Source organism: Pinus tabuliformis, chromosome 3_1, assembly GCF_031772625.1.
Source record: "Pinus tabuliformis cultivar Carrire ecotype Pingquan chromosome 3_1, CPIR1, whole genome shotgun sequence".
Taxonomy (NCBI): domain Eukaryota; kingdom Viridiplantae; phylum Streptophyta; class Pinopsida; order Pinales; family Pinaceae; genus Pinus; species Pinus tabuliformis.
The window spans coordinates 355,460,276-355,486,665 of NC_142301.1; positions in this window are offsets into that span (position 1 = coordinate 355,460,276).

The window sequence follows — 26,390 nt, forward strand, 5'->3', positions numbered from 1 at the left end:
CTTATGTTTAATTTTTAACGAGCTTGAACTTCACATAAAAACTGCTCGTTCCAGTTGTATAATAAGGATGTCTCATCGATAGGTTCAATTTTTAGGGAGCTTGCACCATTCAAAACTTTGCTCCGGTGCCTCTCACATGCAAGCTAGGAATGACCAACTACGCCCCTCTACTTAACTACCAAGATCACTACCAAGGTTAGGTAGGAAACTTTTTCCTTTACTTTGCCGGTGCCATGGTGGCCCTTGCGAAGATGAGTGGTCGATTTGACCACTCACCCGACCTAGGCGGTTGAAGTCAGCGGAATCATAGAGCTAACGTTAGCTGGTCGTTTCTCACTTTCTCACAAGAGGTTTGCATGCCCCCAGGTATAGCGAAGTAGAGTTTCTAGGTTACCCCTCAATTTGCAGACAAAACGTTTGTTCTGTCGGGAAAGGCCTACCTTTTAACGGAGGTATCTTATCCGGTCTAATCCCATTTTCTAGTACGGATGGGTGCTGGACTAGTCATATATCCTTCGCCAAAACCTACCCTATACCTGAAGTTTCCCTGCCGAAGCAGACCAGGGTGCATGCCCCCTGGGTTTCAGTCATGTCCTCCTGAATCACTCGCGCTCTTCAGGTGGATGGACTGGAGATTGATGAGACATTCCTTGCGTGAAAATACCATTTAGGGATGGCATTTGACTATTAGCTATGCGTGAGTCGGGGAACGAAAGCTGGTCCACGAGCTTGACCACTCGGCCTTCATGCGGAAAACACATTACTCTAAAGAGTGAGGAGACAATGGCTCCCATGCTATAAATATAGTCGTGTCCAAGGATTAGATTATAATCTAGAGGTCCTCGGACTACCATTACGTTCATGTAAACGTTTTTCCTTCTCAACGTTATGGGCACATTGGGAAGGATCCCTAATGGTCAACTGGTTCCTTTGTCAAAGCTTGTCAGATTTCTCATTTCAGGCAGAAGCAATGGCGAACCAAGCTCTTCCCAAGCAGTTGAGGAAAGGATACTCACAGAAGCCCCTTCATCTATGATGGTACCGACCATGATCATTTTGTAAATTTGTACAATGATTCAGAATGGTACATTAGTCGGTACACGAGGTCTGCCTAGTAGATTCCAATTGAAGGAAACGACTAGGTTGCTTAGAGGTGGGACCGAATAGACGGTCGGATATGACTCTGACGAACTCCCTTCCTGCGGTAAAGGAACGGGTAGATTGCCCCCATGTTCATCGGAGTCTGTGTTTATGAAAAGAATTTGAATGGTGTCATTCTCATTCTCTTCGGTGTTTGTATTATTTGAAGATGGACCTTCTGAAGACAAGACCGGGTTGACTGCCACCTCAACCTTTTGACTTTCATCTGGTATGGATTTAGCGGGTTTATCTTCAATGATAGATGCTTCGACCGACCACAATGGCATGTAAGTCAGATTTTCAACTAGCGATGTATTCGGGAAGAGTTTCTTGTATCCAGGAGGAAGCCGTAGCGGTGAAGCCGGACGGTTATCCAAAACTCTTTTAGCTTCGTCTAGGAAGGGACACTGGTGGACGACGTGATCGCCTTCACACAGTTTACAAGGAAATTTACATTTCCTTTTTTGTCCAAATGCTTCGCTTTCACTAGTTGATGGTGTACTCTCAACATGATCTTCAGAGGTTGATGACACCGGGTTGTGCAAACGAGGAGACCAGTCCCTTAAGATCCGAGGGATGCAAGGACAATCTCAATGATAGTGGTCTCCTTTGCAAATGACACATGGAGATTTAGGCTTGGATGGTGCAGTGTGTGGATCTTCACTAGACGATGCCTGGTTATCCATTTTTGCCTTCGGCTCCTTCTTCTTCTTCTCTTTCTTCTCCTTCTTAGTTACTTGATTTTTGGCCTTACCAGATTTATCAAGCGAAGAGGAAGGAGGAGAGGGAGAATCGGATGAAGTAGAAGGTTGGGGGGTAACTTTAGTATCATCTAGTTTTTGACTAGATTGTTCAGGAATCACAGTGTTCTGAACGACAGAGGTCGAGAAGAGCCATATTTGCAAGCCAAGTGTCAATCCTGGAAGTGACAATGTGGCCATATGAGGTGCACCAACATCTCCCCAAGAGGAGAAAGGACTAGGATTTCCTCCAAGGGCAAATCCTTGGTTGGTGGACTCCATTTTCCTCAACCTAAGACCAACATGGGAATGGTGATATTATTTCGATTAAAATAAATTTTAGATGCTTTGACACAACTTGTTTTTTCAATTTTTAAGAGTTGAGAAAAAACAAAAAATATGACTCTAGTCGCCTTTGATTTTTAATGAGGCTCAAGTGACAAGTGCTTAGATGGACCTTTTCCTTTAAGGAGTCTGAAAAGGAATGAAAGAGACTACTCTGGAAATCTAGACAGAGGGATTACCAAACCAATCACAAAACTACAGAACACTTTTTACGGTACGGCAGTCAATCTTCCCGAACGCTGTGTTCAGTGCATTGCGATTGATAGGGTGGCAGACACCGCTTCCTATGGATAAGAATATAGCCTATTGTAGTCTCCCAATATATACTCAATGGTACATGGGAGCACAAGTCCGTACTGGCACTTGTCATCTCAAAGAGGAGGAATCACCCAACCAACAGTGAAAGCGACAGTTACCATGCTTTACGACGCCGGAATACGTCTCTAGCCTAGACTTCTAGATGTTGTGCGTTAGGTTCCAAAGCGTTTTTATGTTCATTGAATTTATTTTACAGTTGATCTTTCTTAAGAAATTTGCCTTTCAGGTTCACCGCATGATGTAGATGTACAATTCCTAAAATGCAATCTAAGATGATAAACAATCGTTTAATCTTCTTTTTGCAATGAAAATCCTAGCTACTAAAGAAAGAGAGATGGTATTCTTTCAACATAGAGCAGAGAGCACACACTAGATTCACTGTCCTAAATCATGCCAACAAGCAGTCTAAATGCAAATGCACATGCATGTATTTGTTTTCAGCTTTCTTAATGTGTGAATGACAAGAACAATGCTAAGTACAAATCTGAATTATCTTTTCAAAGCGACAGTACTAACAAATTTCTCTTCAAAAATGAAAGGAAGATAATGACGACACTTTACTATTTTGAATTGAAAACTGCTTTCGACACTTGAAAAACTACTAATTCAAATCAAATACAAGAGTAATTGTATAATCGACCATCAAGAACAATAGAATTCTTTTCTTTGACTGAAAACGACACTTGCGACACTTTCAAATCAAAAGACGACAGTTCGACTATGCTACTACTTTGTAAAAGAGAACTGAAAATGGCAGAAAATACATAAAAACATTCACATTTCTTTGCACAATGGAGGCGGAATGATGGAAAGGAATGGGGTTTCCACAGTGGTATACTGATCACAGACAACAAAACTCTTGAATAGAGCTGAAGAGAGTGAACACAGAAACAAAAATCTGAGGGAAAAAGAGGTCTTGTCTGATCATCACACCTACAACACAGGGAAAGTGCGATGCAGTGCACCTACTACACACGGGAAGTGCGATGCATCCAGATTCCCAAGAGTAAAAGGTGCGATGGTACAGGGACGAGACTTCAATTGGGTTCCGAGTCACAGTTTGTAGCTCAGTTTAGGGATTTAGGTCGGGCAAGTGATGTACAGTAAATATAAATCACAGGGGCTGATCTAATGAGGTTACTAGAGCCACCAATAAGGAAATTAGAAAGTTTGCAAATTGATTGTTCAATTTATAAACAAAACTCGGAGATAGACTGAAGCAACATTGATCTACTTTGCACTTGCATAGCAAATGCAGTTTGAAGGTTAGTTGGCTTGACTTCAGGCTCTGTCTGTAAGTTTATAAAACAAACAAATATAGACAAGCAAACAATCTATTCACTCCCCAGTGGAGTCGCCATTTTGTTATTGGGAAATCTAGTGTCCACTCGAAGCTGCTAGTCCCACTAAGACTGGTAGCTATCTTAGAAACAAACAAACTAAAACTACTTTCATTTTCCTTTATGAGAAGTAGATAAGAGTGGAATGAAGGACACCAACCTTAGTCTTGTGCTTGGTTCCTTGCTCGGTTCCTCTCCCTTATGACAGATCCTTACCGCTTCTCCTTCATCTACCCAGCTTCAAAGAGCACCTGTGGAATCAAAGCAGCATAATACTATCGAAGAACAGAGATCTACAATCATAAACAATATAGGACCAGAAGTATATTGACCACACAAATGCATATATCTTCAAACATACAAGAATGTGGAGGAAAACTTGAATAGGTTTATTAATATCAAGAATAGCAAAGAGGATTACAACCAATTGTTCTGACCCAGCGTCATCCTCCAGCATGAAAGCCCTTCTTTCACCTCATGAAAAGCTTAGATAACCCAACACTATGATATTCCAACAAGAAACCAATAGCACTTCCTTACAAGATACAAAATTCCAGCCTCTGGATCTCTGGGATGAGGGATCCATATATAGATGATTGTAGGGGGGTGAGTCACCTTCTGGGATTTTTATTAGTTTCCTCTCTCTGATAGTTCTTGATTCTGCTTGGATATTGATGATCTCTTACTCATCCCTAAACGAATTCAGAGAGGCAAGTGTCACAGGAGAAGTTTCTGGAAGATTCCATGATCATCCACCTTGCAAACTGTCTCTATCATTTGTCCACTCTCGCCCATCGCACCCTACAGAAGGGCTTTTCAGTATGCATCGCACCCTTTTCACTGGGCAGGTGGGATGCATCGCACCCTTAGCACTGAGCAACCTGTATGGTCTAGTTTTGACCAGTTCTGAGCAGTTTCCTGTGGAGAACTTTTGGGAGATGATGTAGTCAGTTGACCTTGTTCCTTTAGGGTATGAAACAAAACTTTTAGGGACTTAGGAGCCCTTGGTTTATGGACATGTTTGATTGGCGTTGCAGTACCCAAAAAAGTCTATAACAATGATTTGATCTGTTGCTAGGTGAGGAAACCGCTCGGTGTCTGCTAAGTCCCAGTCTTCTAATTTCAAAAGGGGGACACACCCCAAGCGCAGTCCTTCAAACACAATTTGGTCTGGTGAGAGGGGTGTATGCAGAGTGATCTTACTCTCATCAATGTCTTTGGGCACCTTGGTCTTTCCCTTGCGTGAAGGAACATACTCAGGTAGCTTAGTGATGGGGTTAGACCCCACAATTTCGAGTCAGAAACTGCCATGGGGGGGAAATAGCAATATGAGGACGATATGATTGAAAATTTGATTTAGAATCCACCTCCCAGTGTATCACCATTAGAGGACATAGTAAGAGAAACCTAAAACAACCCCTCAATTGATCTCTGTGTGGCCGACTCCACTTCTCTCTGTGTTAAGAATATAGAGTTCGACCCATAAAGAACCTTGAAAATTAATCCATCCCTATCCATTCCCCAGGAAAAGGAACTGTGTACCCCATTGAGAAAACACCTAGATGCCTTCGACTGGAGTTATAAGGAGATGAAGAGAGTGCACCCTTCAGTATGTACTCATCATATATACATCAAGGAGGATTGCAAGCCAATCAGGCAGCCTCAAAGGAGGATGAATCCAACACTTAAATATATTGTTAAGGAAGAACTGTAGAAATTACTTGATGCGCGATTCATCTATCCCATCTCTGATAGTGAATGGGTCTCTCATTTGGTGCTAGTGCCAAAGAAAAATGGTAAGTGGAGAATCTATGTCGACTATTGGGAATTGAACAAAGCCACTAAAAAGGACCATTTTCCTTTATCTTTCATAGATCAAGTGTTAGACGGTCTGGCAGGGAAAAAGTTTTTCTCTTTCCTAGATGGGTTTAGCGGGTACAATCAAATTCAAATCATCCCGGAAGACCAAGATAAGACCACTTTCACTTGTCCTTGGGGTACCTTTGCGTACCAAGTCCTTCCTTTTGGTTTGTGCAACGCTCTAGCCACTTTCCAAAGAGAGGTATTGAGTATATTCTCTGAATTAGTTCATGATGTAGTAGAAATATACATGGATGATTTTACTCCTTATGGTTCTGACTTTCAAGAAGTGTTATCTAACCTAGGAAAAGTTCTAGACAAGTGTATTGAGATTAAACTATCCCTTAGTCTAGAAAAATGTGAATTTTTGATGACCGAAGGGACAGTGTTAAGTCGTGCTATATCTCAGCAGGGACTGCAGGTGGACCCCAACAAAATTGCCATCATCCAAAGGGTCCCACCTCCTCAAAAAGTGAGAGATGTCAGAAGTTTCTTAGGCTTAGCTGGGTATTACAAGAGATTCATTAAATATTTTAGCAAGCTAGCCTCTCCTTTGTTTGGCTTCTTAGGAAAAGATGTCGAGTTCATATGGTTGGAAAACTATCAAGAAGCCCTAGATACCTTGAAGAGCAAGCTCGTGACTGCCCCAATTCTGAGAGGCCCAAACTGGGCCCTGCCATTTCACATTCATACAGATGCCTCAAACAAAGCAATAGTGGTAGCCTTAGGACAAATTGATGAAAAGTTACCTTATGCCATATACTTTATAAGCAAAAAATTGTCAAAGGCAGAGTTAAACTATACAGTGATCGAGAAGGAACTCTTAGCTGTCGTGCATTCCTTAAACAAATTCAGACATTATATCACAGGCTATCAAACCTTTGTGCACACTGATCATGCTGCAATTAGATATTCAATGAACAAACCAGATGTAAATGCTCACATTATTAAGTAGTTGTTTTTACTACAGCAGTTTGATTTGACCATTATTGATAAGCCTAGTAAAGAAAATGTTGTTGCTGACTTTTTGTCTAGAGTAAATTTGCCTGCAAGTGAAGAAGGAATGGTGGATGACCAAATGCCAGATGAACATCTATTTTCTATCTCAGTACTCTCTCCATGGTTTGATGATATGGCAAACTACTTGGTTTCAGCACAGTTCCCACCACACATGTCCTCAAAAGAGAAGAGCAAGATAGTAAGGAAAAGCACCCCTTTCACCTGGATTGGGGGAAATCTCTTCAAACTTGGCCCAGATCAGATCTTGAGAAGATGTGTCAGGGAGGAGGAAGTCTTTGACATCCTCCTGACCTGTCATGATGGGCCTTGTGGAGGTCATTTTGTAGCAAAAGAATTGCCTTCAAGATATTGCAAGCAGGCTACTACTGGCCCACTCTTCATCAGGATGTGAGGAGATATATCAGCCAGCGTGATTGGTGTCAGAGGATGGGGAAACCTACTCCAAAGGATGAGATGCCCATGAAACCTCAAGTGACCTTTGAGCCATTTGAGAAGTGGGGCATGGACTTTGTGGATCCTATCAGCCCTCCTTCAAAACAGAAACAATACATCATTATGTCCACCGATTACCTTACAAAATGGGCAAAGACAAAAGAAATCAAAACAGCGACAGAGGAAAAATTAGCTGAGTTTTTGAGAGAAAACATATTCTACAAGTTCGGGTATCCAAGAGAGTTGGTCACAAATCAAAGCAGTCAGTTCACTTCCAATTTGATTGAAGACCTACTCACACATCATAGAATCAAGCACAAGACTTCCACCCCTTACCATCCACAAGCCAATGGGTAGGTGGAGGTCACTAATAGAGCATTGGAAGGGATCCTGACCAAGGTAGTGAGCAACAACAGGAAAGACTGGGCAGACAGATTAGTTGAGGCCACTTGGGCCTACAACGCAACATGGAAGACCACCACAAGGTTCACACCCTATGAACTAGTCTATGGGAAGAAGGCTTTGCTATAAATAGAATTTGAATTAAATACCCTATGGATGGTAGCTCAACTAGACCTAGACCTCAGCCATGCACAGAAAGAAAGATTACTTCAGCTCAATGGATTGGATGAACACAAATTGCATGCTCTTTTCCATACAGAGGTAGTTCAGCTTTAGAGAAAGATATGGAATGAAAAAAATATCAAGGAGAAGCAATTCCAAGAGGGAGATTGGGAACTACTCTATGATTCAAGATACAAAGATTTCAAAGGCAAGCTAAGTACAAGATGGTTGGGACCCTACACTGTGGAGAAATGCAATGGCAATGGTTCAGTTCTGATCAGAACCATTTATGATGAAGCCATCCCCATTCTTTTCAATGGACATCGATTGAAAGTCTACAAGAAACCCCTCTCCAAGCGAGAGTTCATTGAATATTTTAATAAGACAGTGATGGTAGTGGAGCATGTCTTAGCTTCCACTTCACCCACTCACTGAAGAAAAGAAAAAGAGAAATAAAAAATAAGGACTCAAGTGAAAACCTCCATGAGGCGCTTGAGTCACATCATTGGGTTGAAAACCTCTTTTGAGGCAGCCCAGTGATGTCAAAAAAAAGGAAAAAAGAATAAGATCCCTGGGTGAAAACCTCCCTTGGAGGAACCCAGGGCAGGCAATTAGGGTGAAAACCTCCCTGAGGCACCCTAGTTGTTTTCAAAAAAAAAAAAAGGGAAAAAGAAAATTGAATATTCATTTGCATTGCAGGTTTGTAGGAGGACTATAGGAAGCAGAAGAAGGTGCCAAGGGAACCCTGACATCCACACCAGCATGTATCCTATCTTCTTCACACTTTTCTCCATCATTTTGGGCATTTCTTTCACCCCACTGTGCTTCTTTTTCAAAAACTGTGTTTTCTATAGAAGGCTCCTGTAGGAATTACAGAGAGCTAGAAATGGATATAAAAGGAAATTCGAGGGACAGGGAAGCTTCATGAATAACCTATAAACCCTCCTACATTCTTGAGACCTCCTTGCCATAATTTCCAAGCCTGATTCACACCCCAAGCGTCATTCTTCTTCTTATCCAAGAAAAACACAGGAAAAAACAGTTTTTCAGAACAAGAAAAAAAACAAAAATAAGAGAGGAAGCAGCACCATCCACCTCACCTGAAGCCTACCTACTACCTCTCCATCTCTATCTACACATCTGGCATCATCCTCAAAGCTCCAAGCACAGAGAGAAGCTAGAGTTTCAAGGGGAGAAACAACTACAGGAGCTCCTATAGGAATTCCTGTAGCAGCTGATCCCATTAAAATCCAGCACCAGCAGCAAGAGAGTGCAAACATGAAGGTTGAGAAGACACCTAAAGCTCAGATCCAACCAAAGAAGAACCTGCACAAGACACAACCATACATCAACAAGTAGACAGCATGCATCAAAAGAAATAAAGGCATGCAGTAGAAAGAGAGCCACAGCACCTCACCGCAAATACATTCAGATCACAGGTAAGTAACTAACTCACTCCTCTGTTTGCATTTATGTAATTAGAAGTCATGCAAAAACAACAAGATGATTGAGGTTGAATGAGGGAAAGGTGGTCAGTTAAATTGGCCACCTTCATCTAGTTGACTCCACTCATCCGAGATGTCACCCACACGTGCGCACAATCAACTGAAGAAAGATGTCAAGGACAAGTAGTGGAGGAAGTGTGAACTCCAATGCAATCATGAGGGGTGATTACGAGGAGGGGCCATGATGGCAAGGTAGGTTGGGACCAACGGTCCGAATATGGCCAACATATACTTTGCCAGCTCACCCCCATCATTGGAAATATCCATAAAGGGTAATAAGTACTCCTCCCTGAGCATTCTCACCACCTTTTCCTTCATTCTCTCCTCGTAACTCAGCTACAGCAGTCTCCTTGTGCCCCCACAACCTCGTAACCATCATCCTCCATCAATCTCTCCCATATTCCTACTTTCGGTGTTTTCTATAGGAGCACCTACAGGAATTCTACAGGAGGGGCAGTGAGTGGTTTTTAAGGGAGAAAACACGAGCTTTAGCACAATTTTCTGTTTGAGAAGGTAGGCTCAATGCATGCCCCCATTGAATATCAATATATGCAAGAAGGGGTTTCAATTTGAGGAGAAAATAAGTCTTTAGGAGAGGAGAAAATACATTAAAAAAAAAAAAAAATTGCTTATTTAAAAAAAACACAGTCTCCTATGTTTCTCTGTTTTTCTCAAAATTCATTGTCTCCACCTCCATATTTGGTTTTCCAAAAGAATATAGACAATATGACAGGAGGGTTTATGAGAAAGGAGACCACTAACTCCATGAGGCTCCATGCACATCCCCAAGTAGTGGACATATTCACAAGAGCAAATTGGATGAATTTCTTTGAGAAATTCGGAGGGTTTGATGAGGAAATTGCCCAAGAATTTTCCCACTCTTTAGTCCCTCACACAAGAACACATGCCACTATCACCTTTAGAGCTCTTTCCATGGAGATAACCCCTGAATTTATCAGTAGGGTCACTACCCTTCCTCTTGGGTTGCCTTGGAGTAAGGATGAGAAACCAATTGGCCAGGCTACCAAGAAATTTTTTTTCTAAAACAATGAAACCCCTGTAGAGGATTAGAAGGGCTAGTATACCATATCCTTCGGATGAGGTTAGCTACCAAATAATCAAATAAATTTCCTGTGAGGGGAGGTACAGCATTGTCTATGGTTATCACTTTAGAATCCTCCATGAATTAAGGTATGGCATGGACACTCCAGCACCTCAGAAGCTCAGCATCCCCTACTTCCTCCTGTAGTCCCTCATTGACTCTAGCACTAAGGTTCAAACAAGGAATTCAGAGTAGCTATCTCACCATGGGTTAATAAAAATCCTAGTGGAAGAAGCCCTCCATACATTTACACTCCCTATATCATGGGAAGTCTTCCGAAACATGACAGCTGAGGATGACATAAAGGCCCTAACCTATGATGTCAGTCCTACTGGCAGTGAGGAGGAAGAGCAGCAAGGGGGAGAAGGTGAAGCCACTGGTGACGTAGCAGAACAAGAAAGGAAGGAGGAAGAAACTAAAATATAGGAGGAGAACGCTGAAGAAACATAGCAAAAAGAGATAGAAAAAGAGACAAAAGGAGGAGACAAAGGGGCAGAAAAGACAAAACAAGGATAAGGGTCCCCTAAGACTCTGGAAATGGAGGCAGTAGTTGCCCTCACTACCCTCGGTACACCAATCAAACCAAAGAAAAAGAGGAAAAAGCAGGCCTCCATGTATTTCAAGGCTAGGAAGAGCACAAAAATCAAAACAGGCAAACCTCAGCCCTCTTCAAAAATGCCAATTACAATTGAAGATTCACCCTTGCCAAAGGGAAAGAATCCCCTTCCAAAGCACCTATCACATATGAAAGGGGGACTCCTAGATCTTCCACATGGAAAGAAAAGGTAGAACTACAGGACCCAAAATCAGTCCTATAGGAGGCTCAGACATTTCTACAGGAGACATTGTCAAAACTACAGGAGACCCAACAGCTTGAGAAAAGGATAGAAGAACAACCATAGAGGAAGGAGGAAGCAACAAAGCTACAAGAACCTGATCCCTAGCCTAGTCTTGCCTCCTATTACAATCTACTTGAGGGAGGAAGGATAATCCCACAAAATTTGCAATTCCACTATTCTTTGAATTAAAGAAAGAAAGAATAAGAACACATAGGTGGATGCAAATAGCGAAATCTAAAAGGAGTTGAGGATATTGGCCATATGGAAAACAAACTCAGAGAAATGAGCAGAGAGTTGAGTGCTCCCAGAGACAGGGAAGCAATTAGAAGAAGCCACCTTGAAACTGAAAATGAATTGTTAAGGAGGCAGCTGCAAGAGAAAGAGACTTAGCTGGCATGCATGGCTAGCTTATCCATGGAGGCATTGCAATGTAGAACACTAGCAAAATCCTATGGCCTATATCTCAAGGACCAATGGTTACAATTCTAGATAAAGACTCTGGCACAAAGAGGCACAATGCCCTTCCAATATTACAGGCAGTTTATGGATCTGTGTGACCAAAGAACATCAGAGGATAAGGCAAAGATGGCAGAATTCTACCTACATAACATGGCCCTCACAAACATGAATGTGTGGGACCCCAATGCCAGGCTAGGGGACATGCAACTAATGGCCATGGCCTCATGGATGAACCATGAAGAGTTGAGGACAACAGAAATAAAAAGATTGATGATAAAAGAGTAGAATGAGCCATTAATGATAAGAGCTGAGCCATCAGATCCCATGGCACTCATCAGCACACACAACCTGCTTGCCAATAATCCTCAGATTGCCCCTAGATATCTAAATGATCAGGCACAAGCCATTGCACACTTTGAGGATATGCAAAGGCTACTTGGGGATGACTGTGTGCATGCATGCATGAGGAGATGGAACACCTTACCACACAGTCTGCAAATCAGGTAATATCATTCCCCCATGAGGTTGAAGGAGGCATTAAGAAGGGTGCCAACGTACAAGCGCTCCATGCAAAGGCTGAAGGTCAACTAGATTGGCCTCAAACTGAGTCCCCCACTGCTGCTAGGCATGTTGGAAGGCATAAGAGAAGAAGAAGAGGAGGAGAAGTGGGAAGAGATAGAAAGGAAGGTAGGATTCTATGAAAAAGAAGAGCAGACCACATCAGAAGCCTGGGATGATAGGGAGGCCACCAGGGCCATAAAATATGAGGAGATGGACTAAGTTGCTCAGAGGATGAGCAACACCTTCAGTAGGGGGGTGATAATGAGCCTCATAAATGGGTAATTATATGGGCTAATTTTACCTCCTAACCTAGTCAAATCAACCATTCTCTTAGCTTATTGTATGATTTTCTTATTATATTTATGCTTATGGAGTGAGTTGAGTTGGTTATGATGCCATGTGGTCTAACATGTGTTTAATGCAGATTATTGATGAATTTCAAGGTCAAAGTCAAGGATCCAATGGACAAATGGTAGCAATAACTCAAAGTGGAAAAATGAGAGGAATTATAGGAGGGAATCCCCCTCATTTATTAATCCTCACTTCGAATTCCCCTTCATTCAGCTTGGAGTACAAACAGCTGAATCATGCACTAGAAGGCAGTCGAGCAAGTGGAGGATGACTGATGATTATCTCGAGTTTTGGGAACCAAGCCTCCCTGATTTTAAGGAATATGTTGGTAGCTTCATTTGTATAAGTAGAGAGGCTTAGGGCCTCATGCGGGTCATATTTTTGCTTATGTAAACTCTGCTCCAACTTCGAGCTTATTATTTTTGTGACAGTTCCATGTAATCTTGCTATTGTTTTGATAATAGAGATGGAATCCTTTTTGAGCTAGCATTGGGTTACCTCAGAGGGCTGAAGCTCTTGGGTTAGGGCCCAATCCAAGTAACCAAGCTCCTCCTTAATTTTATTTGTATGTTTTATTTCAGTTTGTAGATTAGGTTGTTGTAAGATGTATTTCTTTTATGGTTAAGAATAGGTTGCTTTTGATGATTCAGTAGTTTGCTTCCATTTGTGCTTTCTATAGTAGGTTAAACAGTGATCAGAAAAGACTCAAAAGGCTAGAAATAGTGCCTTGGCCTCTCTTCCTCCCTTTGGGACCATGAGTTGAGGCAAAGACCCTCTTGTTGCCCCAAAAACACAGATTTTCCTCATTCATAGGACTTCTAGTGGTTGCAGCTTTTTAGTAGGTTAATAGTCCAGTTCTGCTTTGCTTCGGATCTTCTTCATCATGCTCACTTCTTTATTTTCAATAGTCTTCTTTCATGCTTTCGTTTCTTGTATCATTTCTCAGCATTTCCTTTCATAGATCATAGTTTAGAATAGTTTGATGCAAAACTCTGTTTTTCTAGATGCACTCATTTCATTGCTTGTTTGATCTTATTGGTTGACTGTCAGTTCCTTTGCAGCAGATCTCTTCTTGTAGTAGGCCAACTTATCAGCCATCACATCCTCCATCTGATCCATGCCCTACAGGTTTCCCAAACCTCACCTCAATTCTACCTTAGTTTCCTGCATTTTCCATAGAACTTCTTCCTCTCTCCTTGAGAAAACCCAATCATCTTCCTCTCTCCTGGTGATTCTTGGTCGACCCTAGGTGCCCTAACACCTCATTCCAACCTTCATACACCTTTTATACCCACTCTCACACCCTCAAAATAGTGAAAACTACTCTTGGCGTCCTCCTATAGGCCTCCTGTAGTGGCCTTGTTTTCCTCCTATAGATTTCTTGTGTCATCCTGTAGATTTTCTTGTAGGCTTTATTTTGAAGGTTGAGTGTGGGAAAAGCCTCTAGAAGGCCACCTGGGACCTCCTAGGACCCATCCACACCTTCCTACATCCTCTCAAGTCCCAAAGCCACCTCCAAACGCCACCTATTCGCTGCCACATTCACACACAATAAATTATATGCATGTCAAATTCACATAGAAATACATAAAAATCCAAAAAGATGTTTTTTTCTTATTTACTTCCAGAAATAGCTTAGTTAGATGTTGTTACTTCCTTGAGTAGGTAATGGAATTCCTTTCATGGTTTCCATAGTGCTTTCTGAACAAGTAGGATTAGTTGGTTAATTAGGGTTTACTAGGTTTGCTTTACATTTCAACCTTTCTCCTTTCTGCAGTTAGAGTAGCATCTGTAGAGTAATATTTCTCTCCTTTCATCACATATAGAGCTTCCTCTAGAATCCATAGAAGTTGGCTTGAGCTCCTAGTGATCTTGCGTCGGCTGACCAAGTGACAATTTGCAGTAAGAACTAGTACTTGTGCATACAGCACCGACGCTTCCAAGTTTGTTACGAACTACCGGGTTGATAAGAGTAAAGTAGGCAGCCCAGGAGTTGCAACATTATTGCTGCAATACTAGTGCTCACTGTTAGCGCTTGAAATTTCACCTCAGGCTGAGAAAGGTAAACCTCAAGGCAACATCAAACCACTTCGCCTCGTAGCTAGCCCTATGGGGCGGGAGAGGGCTCTCTCCGGTCTATCTCGGTGAGATCTTCAATGGGTGAGATAACCAATAGGGTAACACTGATTTTAGGCTAGTAAACTGATCAAAAGGGTTGATTTGGAATTTTTAGGGTTTTTTGGTGGCAAATTGAGGAGTGGCAATTTTGGGTGCGGGGATAGGACACAGTTTCTGCAGGGGGTTCTTTGGGGCGAGATAGGATACAGTATTGATGCCTTAGATTGAGGTGAATGGATGAGAAATACAGGTGAGGAGCTAAGGAGAGAAAACAATAACTTTGAATTCTCCTTAAACAGCAGAAAACATTGAAATTAAACAAACTTAAAAGCAGAGCATGACAGTCATGAGTTCTACTTTAACACTTCATTTGTTTAATGTGCAGAAGGAAAAGTAAGGAAATGATTCACATAACACACTTACAAGTACATAGAGAAACACACCATCAATACATGTAACCACAAGAATCCCAAAAAGGACTGCAAAACCCTGGTCTTCCTTAGCCAAAAATTGCAGAGATACAGTGAATAATACAATGATAGCTTTTCCCTCAGGAGTCCAACCATGAAAATGAGCAAGAAAGTACATAATATAGATCATCTAACCTCTTTCCCTGCCTCCATGGGTCGAGCTCACTATCCTAGGAGCTGTTTCAACCACTTCTAAACTAAGCACTGAAAACTAGGCAGTCAAAACAACTTGCCTCTCTAAGCTAGGAAACCAATTCATTCATTTAATTTTCACCTTTTTCATGAATGAATCTTCTAGAAGAGGTACATAAGTGTAAAAGTGTCATAAAAGTACATTAATTACATCAAAGAGCATAATAATCCACCCCAAAAAGTCAAACAGGGTCAAACTGCGTTCTTCCGAGCTGTACACTGAAATTTGGAGAAATTTGCCTGACGGGTCGCGCGCCTCTGCCTGACGGGTCACGCGCCTTTGGGACCACTTTTGGGGCACTTCCAGGTGTCCAAATTGAGCAATAGTAGGCTTGTTGGAAAGGTCTGTGAGTCTACTTTCCAACCCAACTGGAATTTCTGAATTTGGTGGTCATTTGCCCCTCCAAAAGTGCAATCTCCCAAGACTGCTTTCTGTGTCTCAAAAATGTGGCAGAAAGTCATTTTTTGCTTGTTTTTTGACTTTCTGGAGGCCCAAAACTTCGTAAAATTTCTTGTCCATGGATGAGCATATGTAACTTCTCATGACAAATCTGGAAATTCTGAGTTTTTGTAAAATGGAGTTGCCAGGATGAAGGGTCGCGCGGGGGGTGAGACCCGTTAATGGAGAAAACCTGTAAATTGCCTGAAAAAACCAAAATTTACCAAAAATGCTCAAAATTTCTTGGGATTTGTGCTGTGGCTAGGCTATTTAGTGCCTCGGTCCTTCAGTGAGGCCTCGGCGAAGATATGGAGGGGATCGGGCCTCTTTCTCCTTTTTTGTGCCTTGGCCAACCGCCTTTGGAACATCTTCATCTTTGCCTTGCACACGTGCATTCTCGCCCAATAATGGTTCTTCATGTTTCTCAACAATTTTTTATCTTGGTTGGCCTTAGCCAACAACCTCTCCAAGTGAGCATTGAGCTGGATAAGCATGGACTCTCGCTCAGCGGGCAATGGATCACCGGGTCTTCTTCGATTCAAGTTGTGGTCACTACGAATCCTCCACAACTCATCAAGAGCTTGCTCATCCTCCAACTGTTTGTTGCGCTGCTCTAGATATGAGATTGTCCATTGTGCCCCCTCTAATCTCCTCTGCAATGCATCATTTTCAGCTCTAAGGTGCTGAATGATCTCCTTCGACTCTAGGCTAGGAGAACTGACATCAAGATCAATAAGCTCGATAGCTGGAACACCTGATGGCCCCTCATCAATCTTGGGCTGCTTGCCCCTCTGTGCTGCCTGTGCTGCTGAAGAAAGCGAGGCCCCTTCCACCTGCTGTGGAGATAACACTCGCTGAGCTGATGAAGAAGGCGAGACCCCTTCCACATGCTGTGGAGAAAGTACTCGCCGAGCTGCTGCAAATAAGGCCCTCTGGCCTCTCTGATAAGTAACCAAAGGTGAGGAGCTGACATGTCTAGTGACGGGGATGTCATGTTGCTGTGATGGTCCTCCCTCCTCATGAATAACCTCAGGATGTGGCGGTGGTGGTGCTGTGAAAAGCTCACGAGAGTTGAACTCCTCCCATGAGATGCCCTGCTGAGCCAACTGATGTAACACCACAAGCTGAATCAAACCATAATGGTAAAGGCTCCTATATCGCTGTGCCGGGCTCTTCCTCTGCATCATGGACACCATCCTCTCAATGTTCTGATAGAAGAAAACAGGGATGTTCATCATCCGTACCCGTGTGAAGTGCATCAATAAGCGAATATGGTACGAATATACCTGCGAAAATCTGCCCTCACAGGTAAAATAGAGCATGATGAGCCTCATCATGGGAGCATACTCACTCCTGAGAAATCTGAAGGGAAACACACCTGTCAAGTGCCTCATGAGTGTTGGTCTAACGAAAGGCTCAAATGAACACTGTCCAACACCTTGCGCTTATTCCATACCTCTCCGACATTAGGTATCCCTGTGGCCTGTGCAATCATCTCGGGTGTCAATGTAAAGTCCACCCCGGCAAGGTTGACATGTCCATCATGCAAATGTAAAACAAATAGGCGAACCAATTCTCTGTGGTGCTGAATCTGAGAGATCTTCTCGCAAAACTCATAACAAGACATATACTGGAAACATGAAACTGCCATAGGACAAGCCTATAAATCTGTCAAAGAAGTGGGCTCCTCTCTCTTATGATGACCACCCTTTCCACCCTTATGAGGCCTCCTCTGTACCTCAATCTCTGAAGCTGATGCCTGGTCATCACTCTGCTCATAGGTTTCGGTTTCTGACATTGTTTAAGGAGCAGAGTGGCCAAAATGTACTGTTGTTTCTACCTTGTAAAATGCTGATTTATATGCTGTTTCAAGGGGACAAGGAGCACGAGGGGAATGTTAGGGGAGGGACACTTTTAAAGGGAAAATGGGAATAAATATATAAAACAGGGATTTAAGGGAAAAAACATTGCAAAAATCATTGCATATGCATCATTATATACATTGTTTACATGGGTATAATGAGAGGTAGGGTTAGGGCTTGATTCTTCATTTTTTAGGGAAAAGGGGTAGGGTTTAGGTTTTCTTTACAAATTTAAAAGGGAAATTTATATAGAAAGACAAGGAAAATGACATGGGAAATTGGAAAAATGATTTACAAGGGAAAAACCTTAAAACAGCATAAAACCCTAGGCATATTTTACAATTTTAAACCACGGCCATATAGAGCTTTTTCTCTTGCACAATGAGATCTTTAAAACATGTATTCATGATGTCTTTAACCATAACAAGCAGCAATTTGTAAGTTGGAGGGCCTACCATAGGCAATTTAGCAATTTTGTTGGCTCCTTGGATGAATTTGCAGGTGATTTGGTAAGGAGGGCGCTGACGGGTCGCGCGCCTCACCCAACGGGTCGCGCGCCACTAACGGGTCGCGCCCGTTAAAAAATTGCACTGTCGGAGGGCGCCTGACGGGTCGCGCGCCTGGTCTGACGGGTCGCGCGCCTGTCCAGCTCTCAACTTCAGCCAATTTCTCACCCAATCTCTCTTGCAAGTGACTTAGATGCACAATGAGGCTCGATGGAGGGAGATTGGGCTCTTATAACTTTGATTTGAAATAATTTCATGCCCAAACCCACTTTATAATGTTTTTCTTTGACACTTTATAAAATTGACTTTTCTTGGTTCCTTTGTCCTGAAATTGACTGATTTGATGCTTTTCTTTGATGCTTTTTGCAGGGATATCGTCTGAGGGATCTTGGCAAGGGAGCCAGGGTTACATGCTGTCCTTGGAAGCTTTTTTGAAATTTCATCACTTTTTACAAAAATTTGAAAAATGACCTTGGCTTTAAAAACAGGGTTTTTAAATCCAAGGTGAAAATTTACTGTACAAGATAGAAATTTGCGAAGAAACACCTTTAAAATCATCCCTCTGGCTTGCTGAGCACTTATTGACCTTCAGAGACAATGACCTTGAAGACAAACTTGACCAAAACCCTAGACCTAGAATTTTGACTTCAAGACAAGACAAGACAATCTTGAAAGAGATTAAGGACTGAAATGACTTTGATCCAGCAATGCCAAGAGGGGGAGAAAGACACCAGCTCCTCCATCAGGGTTATGGCATGCCTAATGGGATGCAAAAATTAACACTGATGAGACACCTACTTCTGCAAATGCAAAGAGCTTTGATCACTGATGGAGGGCTACAAGACCGACTCTAACACTCACCACTAGGTACAATGTATTCCATTGGCATCACAGCTTCTATGCCATACATGAGTCTAAAAGGCATTTGCCCAGTCAACTTCTTACAAGTCGTTCTATAGGCCCATAGCATCACTGGTACATGCACATCCCAGTCACTTCTCTGAACATTGTAGACCTTCTTCAGTGCATTCTCAAGTGTCTTATTGAATGCTTCCACCATCCCATTGGCCTGTGGGTGATAAGGCGTGATCTTCTGATGATACACCTAAAATTCTTCTATCAAAGCGTTGATTGTTTCATTAAGAAAGTGTGTACCGCGATCGCTCATCAAGATCTTTGGATGGCCAAATCTTGTCAATACATATTCAAAAAGAAAATCCACTGTTGTTGTGCCTATACAGTCCTTCACAGGCTGCGCCTCCACCCACTTGGTCAAGTACTCAGTCTTGGTGATGATGTACCGCACACCTGTCTTATTTCCTAGAGGTTGAATTGGGCCCACAAAGTCGATCGCCCATTTCTCGAATGGCTGTAACGTCACCTGTGGCATTAAAGGCAGTTCATCTCTCTGCGATGCCCAACCAGTCCTTTGACATGCATCACAAGCCCCACAATATGATTTTGCATCCTTATGTAGAATTGGCCACCACAACCCAACACACAAAACCTTTTGCGTTGTTGCTTTTCCTGCATAATGTCCTCTCGCAGCTCCTCCATGAGCCTCCGCAAGAATGCTACTTCACTCAAAGTCAGGTACATAACGTCGCAATATTTCATCTAACCCCATTTTGTACAAGTGTCTTGCAATGATGGAGAAGTCCGTTGCACATACTACTAACTCCTTCTTCTGTTGGTTGGTATACCCTTCTGGAGCAGTTCCCGTTGTTAGGAAATGTATGATATCCTCAAAGTGATTTTCTGCGATGCGCACTGCAAAGAGTTGTGCGTCAGGCAGCCCATCCTCCAAGTTAGTAGGTTCCTCTCCTGTTCCAATGTGCAATAGATGATCAGGTCCTGCATTCAGTCGTCCTGGGTTCACAATGACTTCAAAGTCATACTCCTGGAACAACAACAACCATCTGCAAATCTTCCCCCCCAACACAAGCTTATTGACCAAGTATTTCAACGTAGAATGATCCATATACATCTTAAAATGTCCACCCAACAAATAGTGCCTGAAATTTGGAGCACGTATACCATAGCTAGTCCTTAGCGCTCTATAGTGGAATAGTTCTTCTCAGCCTTGGACAACTTCCTACTCATGAATGCTATAGGATGGTCCAATTCCCCCTCGCCCACCTATGTCAGCACAGCCCCCAGTGCAATACATGAGGTGTCCACGTGCACATGAAATTCCTTCTTCCAGTCTGGGAATACTAGGATTGGCGCGATGACCATTTTCTCTTTCAGCACATCTAAGCTCTTCTAGCATTCATCACTCCAACAGAACGTAGCATCCTTTTTCAACAATTTCTCCATGGACGTGGTGATCTGAGCATAGCCCTTGATGAACTTCCTATAGTATCCAGTATGCCCTAAAGTTGCGTGCAACTATTTTTCATTCCTTGGCGCCTCCAAGTTGATTATTACCGCGATCTTCGCGAGGTCTACCATCAATCCCTATCTGCATACCACATGACCCGGCAGGATCTCGAAAGGGACACAAAATAGACACTTCTTTAGATTAAGCACGATCTGGTATCTTCGACGTGCATATAACATCAAGCGTAGACTTGCCACATGACACTTGACCAATCCAAACACTGCCCAATCGTCAAAGTATACCTCTAGAAACTTATGAATAAGTCTTTGAATGCCGCAATGACTATGCGTGAAAAGATTGTTGGCACATTTTTTAGCCCAAAAGGCATTACGGTGTATTGAAAACATCCCCATTCAGTCATAAAGGTCGTCGTGCTTCTATCCTCAGGCAAGATTTTGATCTGATGGTACCTAGAGAACCCAAAGGACCTCGTCAGTGAACAGGGTTGGGAAGGGATCATGCACACAAGCATCATTCAGATTCTGGAGATCCACACATATCCTTATTTTTTCTTTCTATTTCTTTTCTTGAACCACTATTAGGCTTACCCAATCAGATTCTTCCACCGGTTCAACAATCCCTACCACAAGCATCTTATCTAACTCAGCGTGAACCATTTCCTTATACCTAGGATTAAGGCAGTAAAGTCTTTGTTTATAGGCTTCGTGTCTAGTTTCAGGGTGATCTTCATGACACCCAGGTCCCCTATTATCCCTTTTAGATTAGAAAACTTCATGGGGAACAAATCTTGATATTCGCGGAGGAGATCAGCGACCTTGTCTATTGTCGCATCATCCCAATAGTCCCCAATCTTTGCAAATTTCGATTCCGCCTCTGTGCCAATGTTGACCTACCTAGTTTTCAACCATGTGGTTATGTCTGGATCCTCTATCTGCGAACCTTCAACCTTGCGGTGACCTTCATTTTTTGGAATATTAATCTTTCTGGGTGTTAGCCTCCTATTGCAATAGGTGTTCATATTTCATGATTGACAGTTGAAAGTGCCAAATATGTCATCTTTTCATGCTGCAAGGTTCCATATTTCCAAAAAGAGGCCAAAGAAGAGGCCTTGAAAGTGTGCCAGTCTAAATGCCACTGCTGCATTCCAAATTTTCATGAGTTAATCCATTTTGATGAGTTTTCTAGTTAAGGGAAGTCCAAACAGCTTAAATCTTGGCTTCCCTAGGTTTCAATTTATGTTGTAGAATATAGAGAATGAATATCTGTCCAAACAGCTTAATCTTGGCAGATTTGTGGATAGGTAGAGAAACAAGGGTGCTCAACAGCTTAATTTAAGCCCTTGGATGATATAAGGGTACGTTTAGATAGGAGGGCAGTCAAAAGAAAAAGGATAATCAGGGTTTGCAAGTCCAAGTGCACCCAAACAAAAAGAAGTGAAAAGTTAGGTAAGTAGGCTGGGTAGGTAGTTTTGTGGTAGCAAAATGAGGAATTGTGATCCATTTTATGTTTTCAACTGTTATATCCATTGAGATCACAAGTATGAGGCAATTTTCCCTTGGAGCAGCTCAAGCGAGGCATGTCTAATTCCCCTTTCTTCTAAATCTCCAAATCACTCACTAACATCCCCTTGAGGACCTTGGGATCTACCCAACCAGTCCTGTCATCACTTCATTTTTTGAAAAAACCAAGTCAAGCTTTGACTTTCTTCAGTGAAAAGAAGCCACATTTCTTGTGTAAAAATCATGTCTCCACAGTCCATTCACTTCCTATGTCTAAGTTTCAGCTCACAAACTTAGCCTCTCCCCTACACTTCACCTCACAAATTCATATTAACTCCTAACTCTACTATCTAGCTCCCTAGATCATTTCCTTATCCCCTATTACACAAAAAACTATATAAAATCCCAAAAATATTACATATCCCACCATGTAGCACTATAGCTATGTACATACAGTTCTGGGAAATAATAGTCCATCTGGGACCATCATGAACCCATCCATGTCATAACTCTGGGATTGGTCTAAACCTCTGGTTAGGCCAATAACCGATATCTACCCCTTCACCCTTAAAACCTTATATTTCTACACCTCCGCAGTTATTTTCCCAAAGTCAATGTTTAAATGTTTTATTAAACATTAAATTGTCATTTCCCCTCGCTTAAAACTAACCCATAAAACCCACATTTCCAAAGTTTTGGACCCCCCCATCGTGCATTTTTGATTAAATAATAAGGGTGGGTCCCATCCCTAACCTCTCGCTACCTCACCTACCCCGCCAGCTGTCTGATGGCCAGTGCCCGAGATCAACGGTGGGCAGTTATTCCTGCGCCCCGATCTGCCGGAGGTTAACGTTCGGGGGATGGGCGGTTTCCCTGTCGTACCCCCGCCATGTGTCAGCCTCCCAGTGTGTTTGGAGGCCCCTCCCCCAATACTGCCTATGCCGAAAGGTGGTGCAGGGAAAACTGGATACCACCTTCCGCCCTCCTACGTCAGCGCCACGTCTTCATGACGTCATCAACCTGCGTCGGCCCCCTGCCACAGCGTCACTGCCACGTCGTTGCCACTGTACCACCACGTCGCTGCCACCGTACTGCCACATCGTCACCCCGCCATACTGCCACGTCACACTGCTGACGTCACCCTGCCACGTCACCACCGTACTGGGACCCACCGCTGACATCATTTTGATGTCATCACCGAAAAGGGCGCAAAGCGTGAAATCTGCAGCAAGGGATGCCCGAAATGAAAAACTGAGACAGTTTTTGATGCGCGATTAGCGCTTAGCGCTAATCGTGCATCGTTAAGGAAAATAGGCCAAAATGGAAGCCCTCTCATGGCTCCGCTACCAGCAGGCCCAAAATTCACAAAATGACAGGAATTTCTTCACGCAGGATTCAGAAAAGGGGCAAAAACAATTCTTAAGGCAACAGAGGGCCGAACCGCAGCCATAAAATGTCGATGGGACAGTTTAAAGCATTCAGAAGACAATAAGGAGCCCAGGTTTAGTAAAAGTGTATCAGAGGAAGCGTCGAAGACTATCAGCTGGTGTTTTTGGTGGAAATCCGTATTTCCAAAGCAGGTAAACATTAAGAGGCCCCCATCAAAGTCAATAAAGCAGTGTTGGGCCATCAAAGCTCACCAGATCAAAGTTAATGCATAAGGGCACATAAGGGCAGCGCTGCAGAAATCAAAGCACAGTTATGGCCAAATGCCAACACAGAGCTCTAAGGACATCATAGTTACTCATTTTTGAGGCAGCTACCCCTGGCGCAGCATTAGATAGATATTTTGGGCATTTATTTCAAGCATATGTTAGGTTAAAGAAACTTATTGCATCAGATCTATCTCAGATCTGATTCTTGTAGATATTTTACTTATAAAACCACCCTAATTTACTGTTTAGAGGGTTGGTTGGTTGATTCGCTCCACTAGAGACTCGCTCTGTATACTTGATGTTTTCTTTAATCAAAGACTGCTGAAAATCTTGGAGGATGGACTGTCTGATGTGTTATTACTGTTTTGAAGAATGAATATGGAATTCTTGTGCTGCAACATGACTCAATAAGTGTTTTCTACCTCTGTTTTCCATTGATATATGCTCATATCATACATATGTCACCATCTAAATAGCAGATAGAAAGATTAGCTTAGAACTTGCTTGACTGCACTCTATGCTCAATTTCTGCTGTTTCTTTATGTTTTCCTCTGAATTGGTAATGAATATGAATTCCCTTTGGCTCATATTTTCCCTGATTCACCCATGTTTGACAGTTATCTAGGGATTCTTTACTGCTCCTAGATAGAGCTCATTCACCTTCCCTCTGTTAAGCTGAAAGAGAGATTCTTAATTGCCTCTCATTCCTTAGCCTTCAATCCATCTCCATTTAGCTTGAAAGTTGTTTCATGTGTAGCTATCTTGCTCCATATTCCTCTTGTGACCAAGAAAACGCACCAGCAGTCCTACTCCTTGACTCCATGCCCAATGGTTTGAACTTATCACACTATGCATTACCTCTCTACTTGAAAGCTTCATCCTTCCCACCAAAACTTAAACAAAACCCCTCAAAATCAATAACTAGCCTAAAATCATCATCAACAAAGCTAAATCATTAAGAGAGAGCCCTCTCTGATTGCAGGTAGGCTAGGACCTGCAGTCCAAAGATTGGTTAGTGGTTACCTCGGCCGTATTCCCTTGGGAGTCAAAGGGAACAACCTGAGTGATAACATAATGGCGACTCCACTGGGGACCAATGAATTTTCTAATTGTTGTATATTCCTTAAAACTACAGATGAAGCCTGAATGTCAGCTAGGGAGCCTTTGAAACTGTTCTTGCTTTGCATTTACAGGAGTAAATAAATGCTGCTTCAGTCAATCTTCATGCTAGTTTTAAGTTATAGATAGTTATTCCAAAATTTGATCAGTTCCTTACTAATTCTATAAACATTCACAGAAAATACCAAAACAAGTTCAGAATTTGGCTCCCAAAAGGAACTCACGTTATACAAGGTCAAATCCAGACCCAAATCCCCCAGCTGCTTTTGAAAATCCCAATTTAATCCCAAGGAACCTCAGGAAGCTAGAGTGAAGAGAAGATTTTGCTGATTCTAGTCCTGAAACAGTCCAGCCAAGCTGTGTTCCAACCCCTATCAAAGTTTTATTTCGTTCAACCCCTACTTCCCCTTGTTCATCATCCACCTCTCAAAGCACTCCTTCCACACCTCCATTCACTGCACATACTCCCATTACCACTATTATTACCGCTGTTCCAGTCGTTCCATTTATCCCTGTTGTTCCACCTATCCCTGTGAACATGGCAAATAGATATGCTCCGTTACAGTTGCCTGCTAATCCAGGGGCTATGCCTCAGGATTACCAAACTAAAATCACATACTTCGATGGTACTGGTTCTTGCACAGCCCTTCAGCATACCAAGAAAATGCAAGACTATTTTGAGAACTACGAGATAGATGATGATAGCGTGAGAATGAAGATTTTTGTCCAAAGCTTAACAGGAGATGTAAGACCCTGGTTTAGAAGCCTTGCTGCAAATTCCATAGCTAACCCAGAGGCCCTTTACCAAACATTTCTTAACAGATGGGAGAAAAAGAAAGATCCCTTGCACATATTATCTGAATATGACACCATCAAAAGAGGCCCTCAAGAGTCTGTCTTAGACTATTGTGCGAGATTTAATAATGTTTATAATGCAATACCATAGAACTTAAGACCTCCACCAGATCTTGCTTTGTATAAATTCCCTGATGGTTTTGATACTGACATGGCTTATCAGTTAAGGGAAAGAGCCCCTCAAAGCCTAGTAGACATGCAAGATGTTGCTGTTAGCGTAGAGGCAAATCTGATTGCCAAAAGAAATAGAGCTAGAACTAAGAGAAGAACCACCTTTAAGGAAGAACCCACAGCCTTAGACCAAAAGCTGGATGTTATTATCAGTGGCATGCACAGGCTGGGAGATAGAGTGGAAAGCGTTGAAAGAAAATCTACATGGGAAGGACAACAGCCCAATACCATAAGGAACCCAAATTTCAAGAAAACTCAGAACACAAATGCTGGTAGGTCTAGCCCAGACCATGATATAAGGCCTCCTTTCCAAGAGAACTACGTAGAAGCATTCACATCTAGTGAGCAGACAGAAAACACTCACATGAATTTGATGGATCTAAAGGGTGAGCAGCAAATTTTCCTAACCCAAGAAGACCAACATAACCATGAGATAAATCAATTTCGGACTAAGTCAGGTGAGTCTTTTGATTTCAAGCAAGGTTATGATTCAGCTGTTTATGAGGTCCACAAACAGTATAAGCTGAGGACAAGAACCATAGATGTGCCCGAAAAGGTTAAACCAAGTGATACCAAACAGCCTA